We start from the raw sequence: 15,635 nt of genomic DNA, 5'->3' as shown, positions 1-15,635 counted from the left end.
ATTACTTAACTGCTTCTTCCCTGATTGAGACTCTGTTAGGCCAGGGACCATGTCTATTTTATTATTATATCTATAGTCCTTAGCATAGGTACATTAGCCATTCTTGCATTGTTATAAAGAAATACCTGAGACTGGGTAATTTATAAAGAAAAGAGGCTTAATTGGCTCACAGTTCTGCAGGCTTTACAGGAAGCATGGGGCTGGCAACTGCTTAGCTTCTAGGGAAGCCTCAGGAAGCTTACAATCATGGTGAAAGACTAAGACGGAGCAGACACTTAACATGGTAAAAGCAGGAGCAAGATAGAGAGTGGGTGGGCAGAGGTGCCATACACTCTAAACCAGATCTTGTGAGAACTGTCACAAAGACAGCATCAAGCCAGGAGGGATCTGCCCCCATGACCCACACACCTCCCGCTAGGCTCCACCTCCAACATAGGAGAGTACAATTCAACATGAAATTTGGGTAGGGACGAATATCCAAACTATATCAATGGGGTTGGAACAGCAGGCACTGGGTAGGAATTTATTGAATAATAGTATACATTTGAATACTGAATTTGCTATACACAATACTAATTTTATGATCATGAGCAAGAGACTTGCCCTCTCTACACCCCAGTTTTCATATCTGTTAAATGGGAATCAAAATATTTGTCCTGTAGGCCTGATGTGAGAATTAAGTTAATATGAAATGCCAGGAAGTGTGTAAATGTCATTCCCCTCCATACCTGTTGGCTGTGTGTGTGTGGAACCCAAGAATCTGCTGGTTACTATAGTACCCCTATAGTGAGCTGAACCCAGAGCTGCTTCTGAGGTGATGTTTTCTGGATATTTGGCCTAGGACAAAGAAAGTAGCATACTTTGGGATTGTTCTTAGCATTTCTGGCCTTTTCTCTCTGCCTGCCCTGCTTGTTCTTCGTTGGATTCTAGGTTCCTAAAATAGCCAGAATATTTTTCTGCCTCTTAGTTTTCCAAGTGTCTTAAGCAATCAGAAGCATTTTTATTTTGGCTCCTTTAGGCTGGCCCTGGGTCCTGTCATTCTTTGTTAGCCATTACCATATCCTGCTTATTTTATGTCTCCTGACCTGCTATACTTTTTCCAGGGCCAAAACACTACCCACATCACTCCAGGTAAATAACTTTATTTGGCTCACTCTAACCAGTGGGAAGCACCCTGGTCTGTGAAGTAGAAGCTTTGAGTTCTAGTGCTGGCTCTGCCACTGTATGACTGTGTGACATTGGGCATGGCCCTTTCCCTCTGTGTCTCAGGCTCTCATCATTAAAATGAATGATTTGAACCAACTCAGTGCTTTGTAAGAGTCCTTAAGTTCTGTCTTTGTGTTGGGACAAATCACTTCTCTTTTGCAGGGAGGGGGGTCTTAGTTTCCTCATCTGTAAAACTAATTATGTTGGACTAAATAATTTACAAAGGCATATCTAAGCCTGAATATTTTCTCCTCATTCTTAGTGGGGGGTTTTTTTTTTTTTTTTCCTTTCTGCCTTGTATTGCTTTCTGGAACATTTCTTTGACAGTTAACAGCTGTGGACAGGAAACCCTCGAACACTTTTAACTTGGCAAATGTTGCTGCTCCTCTGAACCTCATCCCAACCCATTTCCTGTGTTTACAGCTTTTGGGTTTTGCACTTAGTGACAGGCCTGACAGGTCATATTGTAGTTCTGTCTCCATAGCCTGGTACAGGGTAGACCAAAGTGGGCACCAATTTGAGTGTCAGAAGACAGAGTTTTAGATTCTGCTCGGCTGTATGACCTTATGCAAATGACCTTTCCTCTCAGGGTTCAATTTCCTCCTTTCTGAAGCCAGAAAGTTTTAACTAGGGAGGGCTTTCTGGCTCTGATGTTGAATATTTGGCTCTCGTTTATTACCCCTGATGGGGGCCTTCTGTTTCACATGTTTTTTCCACATACTCCATCCTACAAGGGACACGGTGGGCTACCTTCGTATTTCCTATGTTGGACAAAATAAGAGGAAGAAAGGAAGCCAAACAGCTCTCCCAGGCTCAGATTGGCAGCAGAGAGGAGTTGAGGTGGGGAGCTGATGTCACTGAATTGCCCAGTAAATCAGCCGTGTGGTTAGTTACCAGGTAGGCACCTGTATGCATTTATTCTTATCAAGGCTCTGGAGACAGACTGTATCCCACTTCCAGCCCTACTTTCACCATATATGTGACCTTGGGAAAGTTACTTATTGTATCTGGGCTTCAGTTTCCTCATATTGTATTGGGGATAATAAAAGTACTGACTTTACAAAGTTTCAGAGACAACATATATAGAAGTGCTCAACTTAGTTCCTGACATGTTCATCCTCCCTTTCTCCCTTAGAGAGTTATAGTATTCTTAATTCTGTTCTTGTGGAGAAAGCAAAAAGACACTCAAGTTCCATTCTAGAGGAGCTAACAGGCCACATGAGAACAGAATTCAGTTAGGTTTAGAAGAGCTCTTATGAGGTGGTCCGTTGGCCAGTGTAGGCTCAGTACTCTGACCTCAAAATGGGAGACTTATAGGGCCCGGAGTAGTTAAAGAAGGCATCCCAGGACCTTCCTTGGGCTTGAAGGGTCAGAAAGTATTAGACATGAAAAGCTAGAGAGAGAATAATTCTAGGTACCTATCCACCCTTTCTTAAGCTCTGGTGCTTTGTTTTGTATAGGTCAGTTTCCCATATCTCCCTTTCTCTCCTTCTAGGTGGTTATTATCCAAGGGGCTTATCTTTTCTTTTTTTAATATATAAGAGAAAAATAATTAAGGGATGAGGAGAACCTAATATTTACTAAGAACAAGCTAGTTTTACTTGAATCTGTAGACTATGTAGTTTGCTTGCATAATCTTATGTATTTAGAAAAATACATTATTGTGCCATATTTTACAGATGAAAAAATCGTGCCTCCAAAATGTTAGTCAACTTTTCTAGCTCTACATGAACAAATTATGAAGACAAACCAAAGGAGCCCTACATGAGCCAGTTTAGAAGATATGTATGATTTAGCAGGTCTCAGTTGTGCTTATTCATCCAAGTTCTCAATCTATAATAGTCTGGGTCTTTTTACACTTATCTTCTAAATATGTCTATCTTATTCCTAGTTCCAACCTGTACTCACCTCCTGCTCTTAGCAGTTATTCCAAGTCCTCTAAATCTCTGGTTCTACCATTAATTTAGATTCTACCTTCCTGCCCTAACCTTAGATCCTTTAATTCTCTTCTCAAATATTTACCAAGCATCTACTATATGCTATACTAGACACGAATGCAAATACCAATTTCTGCTTAGATATTTCAGTGTACTAGTTAGACAATTACAACAAAAATAACATGGTAATAATTGAACACTTACTATGTGCCATGCACTATTTGAAGTACTTTATATGTATTAACTCATTTAATTCTCACAACCCTATGAGGTAGATACTGTTTTCTCCTTATTTTACAGGTAGACATGTAGGCATAGAAAATTTAAGTAATTGGTCCAAATTGTGATAAAGAGAAGCACAGGGACTACAGGAGCACAGAAGAGGGACTCCTACTCAAACCCCAGGGGTCAGTATAGAGATGGCTTCCAGAGAAATTAGAAAAAGCCTGAGTAGAATCTTGAAACCTGAGTATGAATTAGTCAGGTGTAGAATGGGGCAAGGATATTGCGGGCAGAGGGAACATCATGTACAAAGCCACAAAGTGAGCCTTGCATATTTATGGAACTGAAAGTATTTAGTATGGTGGGAGCGTAGGGTATATGTGAGCTGGTGAGTGGCAGGAGATAAAGCTAGAAAACGCTATAGAGATAGCCTCTTGAAAAAGTCTTGTATGCTTTTCTAACTTATATTCATTACAAAGGCCAAGCATTCCCAGTCTTGGGGATTTGAATCCCTGAAAGGGGTCTTTGAGGGGTGTCCCATGAATCCATATTATTTCCTCAGTCATTTTTCAACCAGTGGTTAGTAAAAGCACAACTATCATTACGTGGAGCTCTTTGGAATTCCTTACTGAAAAAAGTCAAGCATCACTGTTAAGGGAGTTTGGGACCCTGTGAAGGATTTTTTAAATTAAAGTTTTTATTGACATGATTGTAGATTTACATGGAGTTCTAAGAAATAATATGGAGAGATCACTGGAAAACTTTTCAGTTTCCTCCATGGTAACATTTTGGACAAGCTTTTGTATATCATGGCCAGGATATTGACACTGACATTGATAAAATCCACCAATCTTGTTCAGATTTCCCAGTTTTACTTGTACTCATCTATGTGTATAAAGTTCTATTCCACCACCACAAAGATCCTTCCTGTTCTTTTATAACCACTCCCATCTCCTTTCAAGCCCCTTCCTCATTCCTAACCTCTCTCTGTCTTCCATTTCTAGAATTTTATCCTTTCAAAAATGTTACATAAATGGAATCACAGAGTATATAACCTTTTGGAATTGGCTTCTTTTTTTTCTTTGCTCAGTTCAATTCCTTGGAAAGTCATCCAAGTTGTGTGTATCAATAGGTCATTTTTGTTTTTTTGTTTTTTTTGAGACGAAGTGTTGCTCTGTTGCCCAGGCTGGAGTGGAGTGGTGCGATCTCGGCTCACTGCAACCTCCACCTCCTGGGTTCAAGCGATTTTCCTGCCTCAGCCTCCTGAGTAGCTGGGATTATAGACACGCACCACTACGCCCGGCTAAGTTTTGTATTTTTAGTAGAGATGGGGTTTCACCATGTTGGTCAGGCTGGTCTCGAACTCCTGACCTCAAGATCTGTCCACCTCGGCCTCCCAAAGTGCTGGGATTACAGGCATGAGCCACCACGCCCGGCCGGTCATTCCTTTTTATTGCTGAGTCATGTACCATTGTACATAAGTCCTGGAGTTTAACCATTCACTTGTTGAAGAATATATGGGCTGCTTCCAGTTTTGGGTATTACAAATAAAGCTTCTGTGAACATTTATGTACAGGTTTTTTTGTGGGTCTGTGAAGGATTTTATTCAGGAGGGCTATCTAGTCAGATCTGAATTTTATTTTATTTTTTTGAGACAACGTCTTGCTCTGTCACCTGGGCTGGAGTGCAGTGGCGTGATCATAGTTTACCGCAACTTCAAACTCCTGGGCTCAAGGGATCCTCCTGCCTTAGCCTCCCAAGCAGCTGGGACTACAAGTGCATGACACCATACCCAGCTAATTTTTAAATTTTTATTTTGTAGAGACAGGGTCTTGCTTTGTTGCTCAGGCTGATCTTGAACTCCTGGCTCAAGTGATCCTCCCGCCTCAGTCTCTCAAAGTATTGGGATTACAGGCATAAGCCACTGTGCCTGGCCCAGATTTGAATTTTAGGAAAATTGTACTCACTGCTTGGTAGAGGACGAGTCTGAAAGAAGCTAGAACAGAGACAGGGAGAATAGTGAGGAAACTGTTGTAAACCAGGCAAGAGATGTAGAAGCCTGAACTGCACTGTCATAGATGTATCGTCTTCAGAAATCAGATCAGGCTTGTGCAGAGGAGGGAGCAGGGCTGTGGAGCCTGGGCTGCCAGAAGGCTCAGGCAGACTTCATTCTGGATAGTCTCCTTTCAGGGAGGACACTCTGCTACCCCAGCTGAGAAAGGCATCCTGTAAGGAAGGGCTGCTCTTCAGCAGCAGGAAGAGAGTCAGAACCTGGTTCCTAGAATGATCATCTTGACTGCAACGTTGTTTAGTAGATGCTATTGGTTATCTTCTCCCAAGAAGAGACAAAGAGGGGCCAGTTATCTTTCTTTTATTGTCTGAGTGGAGGCTTATATGGGGCAGAAAGATAATGAGAAGCTCTCTCCTAGTTCATGTATCTTTTGGAGCCCAGGAATGTGTTCTTTTCTAACCAGCCAGCAAGAGGCCTGGGAGGTTTGAGTCTGTCCTCTTATTACTATGGAAACTGGAATCCACATTGTTTTTACCCCCTGCAGTGGTGTGCCTGGTTCCTCAGTGTTTATATTTTCAAGGCTTTTATCACCGTGCTCTTATAGCTGCTGTGATTGGGACTGATTGTTGGGAACCAACCTTACTGATTGAACCCAGAAGGGTATAATCTTAGAGGGTCCACTGATAAGTTGGACATGTCTCCTAGGGATTGTCCTTTATCTGGGCAAGTCCTTGGGTGCCCACTCCAACACTTTCAGAAAATTTTTCCCAGCAGAAAGCCATTTGAGTTGTCTGTAATTATTTTTTTGGCTATCTCAGACCCTGATGAGTGCTGGCTAGGGCACAAGAACGTTTGGGTCAGGCACCAGTCAGATAATTTTGGGTAGGTTTTGAACAAGTGTGTGTTGATTTAATTCTTCCGGGGCTGTCTTGCTTCTTGGAAGTTTTAGTATATGTAAAGACCTATGGTATGTGGGATACCAAACCTGGGATAGCAAACCTTCAAAATCAGTACACAGCTTTCAATTGTCTCTAGACCAGATACTGTGCTACCCAGCACTGGGCTAGACACAGGGGAACACCAGAAGAATAAAAGACTCTCTTTGCTATTGTTGGAAAGATAAGACTTCAGGGCCAGGCTCGGTGGCTCATGCCTGTAATCCCAGCACTTTGGGAGGCTGAGGCGGTGGATTGCTTGAGCCCAGGGGTTCAAGACCAGACTGGGCAACATAGTGAAACCTCATCTCTTCAAAAAATACAAAAATTAGCCAAGCACAGTGGTGCATGCCTGTGGTCTCAGCTATTTGGGAGGCTGAGCCTGGGAGGTAGAAGCTGCAGTGAGCCATGATCTTGCCACTGCAGTCCAGCCTGGGCGACAGAGTGAGACCCTGTCTCATAAATAAATAAATATGTAATAAAATAAAGTCTTCCGGGTTAAGCGGAGACTAGAAACTGACAGATGAACAACTAACATTTGTATAGAGCTTTACTATTTTTCAAAAGACTTGACTGATTTTTCAGGTAAGAACATTAATCCTTAGGATTAGTCAATGCATAGGAAAGTTGGAATTCAAAGACCCATATTTGCTACCTCTGCAATTCAGTATATATTTCAATAATTGGGGATTGGGGAAAAAGGGGATCCTGGAGTCCAGAGAAGTGTGTGTTACTGTTTGAGTTCCCAGTGTCTTTGCCTAGTTCAGCTAGTTCAGTCATCAGCAAAAGCTGCTTGAAAGTGTTAAATAAGTGTTGAAATGGGTATTCCAGCATGTGAACGCTGAACTGGGAGTCAGTCAGACACTTTCAGTTCAGTCAGAGAGGTCATAGAAACAAAAGGGCGGCCAAATAGGCTGTCTACCAGGAGTCTGAAGCCCTATGGGAAACCAAGGAGTAGGCAAAGGGTGTCATAACAGTTGGGGATGGCTCCTGCACCAGAAGCCCATGTTATTGAGGTCAAGTCCTGCTTGTTGGTGACTAGCTGTAGGGATTAGCCATTTTCTTCTGGAAGGAGGCTTCATGTGAGATCAAAATTTGAAGAAAAGAATGCTTACAGGAGGAGGAAGGTAGAAATGGGACACAAGAAGGAGTCGCTGAGTGTACCCTGGAGGAAAGATAGCCAGAGACTTCTATTCTAGCAGACGATTAGGTTTAACAGAAGCATATTCTTTTGCTCTTTTTGCTCCTCCCAGCATGGCGTACCAGAGACTCAGTTTTCCTTCTCTAGTGATTCTTAAACTTTATATTTAAGTTCTAATGAGAAAGAGGTCTTTGGCTAGTTTGTTTCAGAGGGTTGAACACTAAAGAATTTAAGGCAAAGCAAGGTTGTTCTCTTTTACCCTGTTTGGGGAATGGTACAAGCCCAGATAGAGTTTCTTGTATTTGCCATTAATAGACCAAAAATCCCTGATGGAACCCCTGCTTCCTCACCCCACAGCCCTTGCTTTGTTGCCTTGGAAAGTAAGACTTAGTAATGCCAGGGAGCCCTGTTGCATAGGCTCATTCAGATCACCCAACTATAGCCTTGCCACAGGACGTGGTATAGAAAGTTAGTGTGGTTTCTAATCTGGTTCTGCCACTTCTTCGCTGGCCAACCTAGGGCAAAACAACCCATTTTATGACCTCAATTTTCTTCTCCAGGTGTTAAAAGAGCAGTGGCCCTTGAGGCCCTCCAAATCCCCTTCAATTCTGCCATTTCGAGTCTGAGTATAATATGTGATCTCAACATCCATTATTCCTATTCTATGCCAGGAGTTTTTGCAAGATTAGTAAGAAGAATGCTTTGACTTCTTGGTCTTCTTCTTCTTCTTCTTCTTTTTTTTTTTTTTTTTTTTTTTTTTGAGATAGGGTCTCGCTCTGTTGCCGAGGCTGGAGTACAGTGACATGCTCACAGCTCACTGCAGCCTTGACCTCCCAGGCCCAAGAAATCCTCTCATCCAAGCCTCCCTAGTAGCTGGCACCATAGATGTGTGCCACTACTCCCAGCTAATTTTTGTATTTTTTGTAGAGATGGAGTTTTCCTATGTTGCCAAGGCTGGTCTTGAGCTCCCAGGCTCAGGTGATCCTTGGCCTCCCAAAGTGCTGGGATTACAGGCATAAGCTGCCATGCCTGGCCTGACTTCCTGATCTTTTAATAAGTCAAGTTGTGTGAGATGCTGTACTCCTTGCCTTTGGGCTTTCTTTGTTTGGGTTGCTCTTCCTTCTTCTCCTATTCTCTTCTACCTGTTTTTCAGTGGTATCTCCTGCTGCTGTGGTCTCTTGCCCCTTGCTATATTTTACCTTGTAATTCATATACTGTGCTCATTCTCCTAGTACTTTTTGTGAGCAAAGGATGGTGTTTATTCATCTCTTTTAGAATTTGTTCATTCAACAAATTTTTCTGGGCATTTGTTTGTTCATTCAACACATGTTCATTGAAGTCTAACTATTGTGCTAGGGACTAAGCTAGGTGCTAGCAGCCAGGATTCAGCCATGAACAAGACAGCCATGGTTCCTGCCATTATGGAGCTTACAATTTAATTTAGTGGAGAAGACAGACATTTAGCACATTATCACAGAAATAATTACTGTTGCGAAAAGTGCTATAAATGAAAATGTAGTTTGTTTTGAGAATGCATAATGTGGGCCTAAGCCAGTTTGGGCGGGAGAATGAGTCAGGATCTTTGAAGAAAAGATATTTAAATGGAGATCAACAGCATGAGTCAGAGTTTGCAGGTTAAGAAAGAAGTAAGTAAGAGCCTTCCATATAGAAAGAATTCTGAGTGGTTCTTGACCTGGGCTTCAGTCTAGCGTCACCATGTATAAGGGAGTATATGGAGCACCTGGACATATCATGCATGACTGGTGGGAGTATAAAGTGATAGGCCTACTTTAGAAAACAGTTTGGTAGTTAACTTGAAATGTTAAACATATTTTTATTGTATAATATATCAGTTCCACCCTAGATATTTGCTCAAGAAAAATGAAAACATATGTTCACACAAAGACTTGTACATGAATACTCATAGTAGCTTTATTTGTAAAATAGCCAAAAACTGATGAATGGATAAACAAGTGGTGGTATAGCCATTCAATGGAATACTACTTAGCAACAAAATGGAACAAATACTGATTCATGTGACAACATGGCTGAATCTCAAATCTTGCTGAGTAAAAGAAGCTAGGCACCAAAGAGTACATACTGATGATTCCATTTAATTTGAAATTCTAGAACAGGCAAAACTAGTTTATAGTGATAGAAATTGGATCAGTGGTTGTGTGGGGAGGGAGAATGAGGGTTGGCAGTGAAGGACCAAGTAGGAATATTCTGGGGTGGTGGAAGGAAGCTAGGCACAAAAGAGTACATACTGATGATTCCCTTTAATTTGAAATTCTAGAACAGGCAAAACTAGTTTATTGTGATAGAAATTGGATCAGTGGTTGTGTGGGGAGGGAGAATGAGGGTTGGCAGTGATTGCTTGAACTCGAAAGGTAGAGGCTGTAGTGAACCATGATCATGCAACTGCACTTCAATCTAGGTGACAGAGCAAGACCCTGTCTCAAAAAAAAAAAAAAAAAAAAAAAAGAGGAGAAACCTACCTTGCAAATTAGGGAAAGTGAAGATTTATTCATTTTATTCATTCATTCAGCAAATTCTCTATTGAATACCTAGTATGTGTCAGGCACTGTACGAGTCCCTTGGGATACTGCAGTGAACGAAAAAGCAACTGCTCTTGTGAACCTTACTTTTAGTGGAGGGAGATAGATGACAAACAAACCAAGAAATAAATATGTGCCAGGTGGAATCAAATGCTATGAAAAATGAGAATCACAAGCTGTGTCCTCAGATATCTTCAAATAACTATAGTTATGAACTGACTGAGGTAAGGCCATATGAGGTGCAAAGTCAGAAATGCTGGTTGAACTCAGAAGTATATCTCATTGTACTCAACATGGAGCTGTATATATAGTTGATGCTGTGGATTATTATTATTATTATTATTATTAATTAATTTATTTATTTATTTTGAGACGGATTCTCACTCTGTTGCCCAGGCTGGAGTGCAGTGGTGCGGTCTTGGCTCACTGCAATCTCCGCCTCCCGGGTTCAAGCGATTCTCCTGCCTCAGCCTCCTGAGTAATTGGGATTACAGACGCCCATCACCACACCCAGCTAATTTTTTTGTATTTTTAGTAGAGATAGGGCTTCACCATGTTGGCCAGACTGGTCTCAAACTCCTGACGTCATGATCTGCCCGCCTCAGCCTCCCAAAGTGCTGGGATTACAAGGGTGAGCCACTGCGCCTGGCCTGTTATTAATTTTGAGACAGGGTCTTGCTTTGTCACCAAGGCTGGAGTGCAGTGTCATGAGCATGGCTCACACAGCCTAAAACTCCTGGACTCGAGCAGTCCTCCATTTCAGCCTCCCAAGTGGCTGGGACTACAGGTGCTCACCAATACACTGGGCTAATTTTTAAATTGTTTTCTTCCTTTGTAGAGATGAGATCTCACTATGTGGACCAGGCTGATTTTGAACTCTTGGCCTCATGTGATCTTCCTACCTTGGCCCCCAAAGTGCTGAAATTACAGGCATGAGCCACCAAGCCTGGCCAATGGATTAATTTTTTTTTTTTTTTTTTTTTTTTTTTAGACGAAGTCTTGCTCTGTCACCAGGCTGGAGTGCAGTGGCACAGTCTTGACTCACTGCAACCTCTGCCTCCTGGGTTCAAGCGATTCTTCTGCCTCAGCCTCCCAAGTAGCTGGGACTACAGGTGTGTGCCACTATGCCCAGCTAATTTTTGTATTTTTACTAGAGATGGGGTTTCACCATGTTGGCCAGGATGTTCTCGATCTCTTGACCTCATGATCCGCCCATCTCGGCCTCCCAGGGTGCTGAAATTACACGCTTGAGCCACTGCTTTGAGCTGATTAATTTTTGATGAGTGACCTCAGGGAGAGAAGTGAGCTTGGTCAAAATTCAGACCTCAGAAGCTGGGTGCAGTGGCAAAAGCCTGTAATCCTAGCTATTTGGGAGGCTGAGACCGGAGGATTGCTTGAGCCAGGAGTTTCAAACCAGCCTGGGCAACATAACAAGACCCCCTCTCAAAAATAAAAAGGAAGTCAGAGCTTAGAATCTGTAGTGATTTGTGTTAGTGTTGCCTAGGCAGCTGAAACCAGTGCCAGTTTTGTCCAGAAGAAAAGATCTTTTGAATTCCTGCCCCCTGCTGAGAAGAGCTGGTCCTCTTCTTGGATATGAGGACAAGCTGTTCTAACAGGTACAGGAATGTCTCTCAGATAGGCTGAGTTTTGCCCAGCCTAGGGATATGACTCCTCTCCCTGTGGCTAGGCCTGCTGTGTGCCTCAGCTGAGATGTTATATTTCACTGGGGACCTTTCTTGGATAACTCCAGGTCTCAAACCTGTTCCTTTTTTAAGGCTTCACATTTCCATAGTCAGGCACGGTGGCTCACACCTGTAATTCCAGCACTTTGGGAGACTGAGGTGGGTGGATCATCTCAGGTCAGGAGTTTGAGACCAGCCTGGCTAACATGATGAAACTCTGTCTCTACTAAAAATACAAAAATTAGCCAGGCGTGGCAGCAGAGGCTAAGCTGGAGAATTGCTTAAACCCAGGAGGCGGAGGTTGCAGTGAGTCAAGATCAAGCTCTTGCACTCCAGCCTGGGCCTGGGCAAGAGGAGCAAAACTCCGTCTAAAAAAAGAAGACTTTACATTTCTGGCCAGAGTGTCCATCCCTCACTCCTCCCTCACCTCATCCCCATTCTAGGCCCCATGCTATTTTATCTCTTGAACTTTATGGTCCTTGGCCAAATTTGAAAATCTTCCCAGGGCCAGTGCTCTCAAGTCTTAGTCTTTTGATCCCTTTCCAAGAGTGAGGGTGTATTCTAATCCCATCAAGAGTAGCTGCAGAATTTGCTAGTCCTGGCTGAGGAGTAAGAGGTGAAGTGGGAGAAATTTTTCTTACTGATGGGGCCCCCGCTGGTAAAACTTGGCAATTTCCAATTCATCCTCCAGGGATGAATTACTGTTTAGTGACGAGAAACAGAAAGTGGTTGGGAAAGTCGAGGCATCAGATGGACAGTGGATATTGGTGGTGGGAATTGGTGGGTTGTATTCAAGAATTCCCTTGCCTTTTGGGGAGATATGGTTTTTTAATTAATTAATTCACACATTCTTCATTCATTCATTCATTTAGCCAGCACATACTGATTTCATACTTGACAGGGTAGATGTTAGTGGTAGTATTATAATGGGCCCTGGGGGATGGAATGAGTCAAGCTTGGTTCTTACTACTTGGCTGTGGCATGTGAACAGCTCATAACATGAGAATTAATATAACAGAGCTATGCACAAAGTGCTTTGGAGCATAGAACAGTGAACAGTGAATGATTAGCTCTGCCTAGAGAAAGGTGAGGAGATCTGGACATGAGGGAAAGGACTTTGTGGTTTTGTCTGCCAATAGCTATCAAAGTGTAGTCTTCAGACCATGGCGGATGTGAGCGAGGCCTTGTCAGGACATCCAGAAGATCAAAGCCATTTCATAATAATATATTATTTGCCTTAAAAAAACGATGTATACCTTTGTACTGTTGTTGCAAAAACAGTGGTAGTTAAAACTGCTGGCACCTTAACACAAATCAAAGCAGTGGCACTAAACTACTAGTAATGGCTGTATTCCTCACCTCCACACACTGTCAGTTAAAAAAAATAAAAGTTTTCAACAAAGAAGTAGAAATCATTAATTTTATTGAATTGTATCCCATGAGTTCATGCCTTTTAATATTCTGTGTGATGAAATATAAGTATGCATAAAGCATTTCTGCTGCACATAGAAGTTTGATGGTTATCTCAAGGAAAGCACTTGTGCAATTGAGGTGTAAGCTGACATACCTCTCTTTTTTCAGGCAGCACTATCATTACTGGAAGTAATAGGTGATAGATAACTATGGTTATTCAGTATTTGGCGGACATTTTCTTGAAAATAAATGAAATGTGTCTTCTGCCTTAAGGAAAACAACTGGTAGTATTTGTTGCCAATGATAAAATTCCAGCTTTTAAGTGAAAACTGGATTTTAGAAAACTTGTATCTGTCACTGTGAAATTGACAGTTTTCCTAGATTAAAAGCTTTTCTGATGAAATCAGTGGTTATATTAATAATTGTGACTATTTTGATATTGTATAAATGGAAGTGTCAACATTTGGAAGCTCTGCACTAACTCCTAACCAATAGTTTCCAAATGACAAGTGCGTCATGTTACAAAGTCATGCGTGTATAAAAGATCCATTCAAAGTGTAAGATAGACCAATGGATTTTAATGTTAGAGAGTACAAAAAGTTTATTTGTATAGTTTGGGATTTCACATTGCAACTAACCTTTAAGAAACCTACCACTTGTTGAGTTTGGGTATAGTCTCATATAATATCCACAATAGTCTGACTAGTAAAATACTCCTCTCTCTTCCATCTGCATATCTATGTTTTGATCTTCAGTCAAAACAACACATCACAATAGGTTGAATATAGCTATAAGATTATATCTGTCTTCTATTAAGGCAGACATTTAAAAGATTTGCAAAAATGTAAAACAATTCTACCCTTCTTGTGATTTTTTTCAGAAAACAATTATTTTCCATAAAAATATTATTTACATTAATATGTAAGAGATTTATTATTGTTCTAAAATGAATAAATGAGAACATGGAGAGCAGTAGCAGCCTGGCTGTCATCACCATGTCTCTGAAAGGTGATTTTTTGTTTTTGGAGACAGGATCTCACTGTTGCCCAGGCTGTAGTGCAGTGGTACAATCACAGCTTACTGCAGCCTCAACATACTGCACTCAAGTGATCCTCCTACTTCAGCCTCCTGAGTAACTGGGACTACAGGTATGCACTACCATGCTCAGCTTTTATAGAGATGGGGTCTCACTATGTTGCCCAGATTTTGAACTCCTGGGCTCAAGCAATGCCTCGGCCTCCCCAAGTGCTAGGATTACAGGTAGTGAACCACTATGCCTGGTCCTGCAGGCTGATTTTGACAGTGTTGCAGAAGATGTGAGGAAGGTGAAAACAAGACCAGATGAGGAAGAACTGAAACAACTCTATGGGCTTTAGAAACAAGCTATAATTGTGGACATTAATATTGAGTGTCCAGGAATGCTAGATTTAAAAGGCAAGGCCAAATGGGAAGCATTGAATTTCCAAAATGGGACATCAAAGGACAATGTGATGAGTGCGCATATATATATATATATATATATATATATATATATATATATATATATAAATTTTTTTTTTTTTGAGGCAGAGTCTTGCTCTGTTGCTCAGACTGGAGTGCAATGGTGTGATCTCTGCTCTCTGCAAGCTCTGCCTCCCGGGTTCAAGCGATTCTCCTGCATCAGCCTCCCAAGTAGCTGGGATTTCAGGTGCGCCTCACCATGCCTGGCTAATTTTTGTATTTGTTAGTAGAGACGGGGTTTCTCCATGTTGGTCATGCTGGTCTTGAACCCCTGACCTTGTGATGCACCCTCCTCGGCCTCCCAAAATGCTGAGATTAAGGCGTGTGCCACTGCACCCGGCCAAGTACCTATATTTCTAAGCAAAGGAGCTGATAGAAAAAGATTGAATTTAGGATAAAGCATATGAGAAAATTGTCCTTTGGAAGCCTTCTTAATGGTATCATGACCTAACATTTAGAGGTGGAAATGCACTTTTAACTCTATGTATCATCTACATTTTTCCTATTAGCATGAATTGTAATACTTAATTAGGAGTGTATTGAAACTACCTAGTTAACTAAACTGTGGTTACTTAAACTAGGTGTCTGTAAAAGTTCTTTTAGAAAAGTGTCTTATTTTTTATTTTTATAGATTTAGGGGGTACAAATGCAGTTTTGTTACATGGATATATTGTATATTGGTGAAGCCTGGACTTTTAGTGTACCTAGTGTACCCATCACCCAAATAGGGTACATTGTACCCAAAAGGTATTTTCTTGTCCCTTACCGTCCTCCCCCACTCCCGTCAACTTTTCCAAGTCTCCACTGACTCCAGGGACTCTCCATGTCCCCTGATACACATTGTTTGGCTTCTACTTGTAGGTGGGAATATGTGGTGTTTGATTTTCTGTTTCTCAGTTGTTTCACTTGAGATAGTGGCCTCCAGTTCCATCCACGTTGCTGCAAAAGACATGATTTCATTCTTCTTTTATGGCTGAGTAGTATTTTGTGTGTGTGTGTGTGTGTGTAAATAAATATTTTCTTTATACAA

The 15,635-nt window shown here is 41.6% G+C and overlaps 1 protein-coding gene and 1 pseudogene across 3 annotated transcripts in view; both read left to right on the top strand.

Annotated features, from left to right (window-relative positions):
• The window catches only part of STIM1 (stromal interaction molecule 1), a 226,913-nt gene that overhangs the window by 96,894 nt on the left and 114,384 nt on the right, over positions 1-15,635 (top strand). The gene's annotated exons all lie outside the window — the stretch shown is intronic.
• LOC112607243 lies at positions 14,068-14,992 on the top strand (annotated as a pseudogene).

The sequence above is a fragment of the Theropithecus gelada genome, chromosome 14, assembly GCF_003255815.1.
Source record: "Theropithecus gelada isolate Dixy chromosome 14, Tgel_1.0, whole genome shotgun sequence".
Taxonomy (NCBI): domain Eukaryota; kingdom Metazoa; phylum Chordata; class Mammalia; order Primates; family Cercopithecidae; genus Theropithecus; species Theropithecus gelada.
Note: the sequence above shows the minus strand (reverse complement) of the source record. Positions and strands in the feature narration are given on the sequence as shown.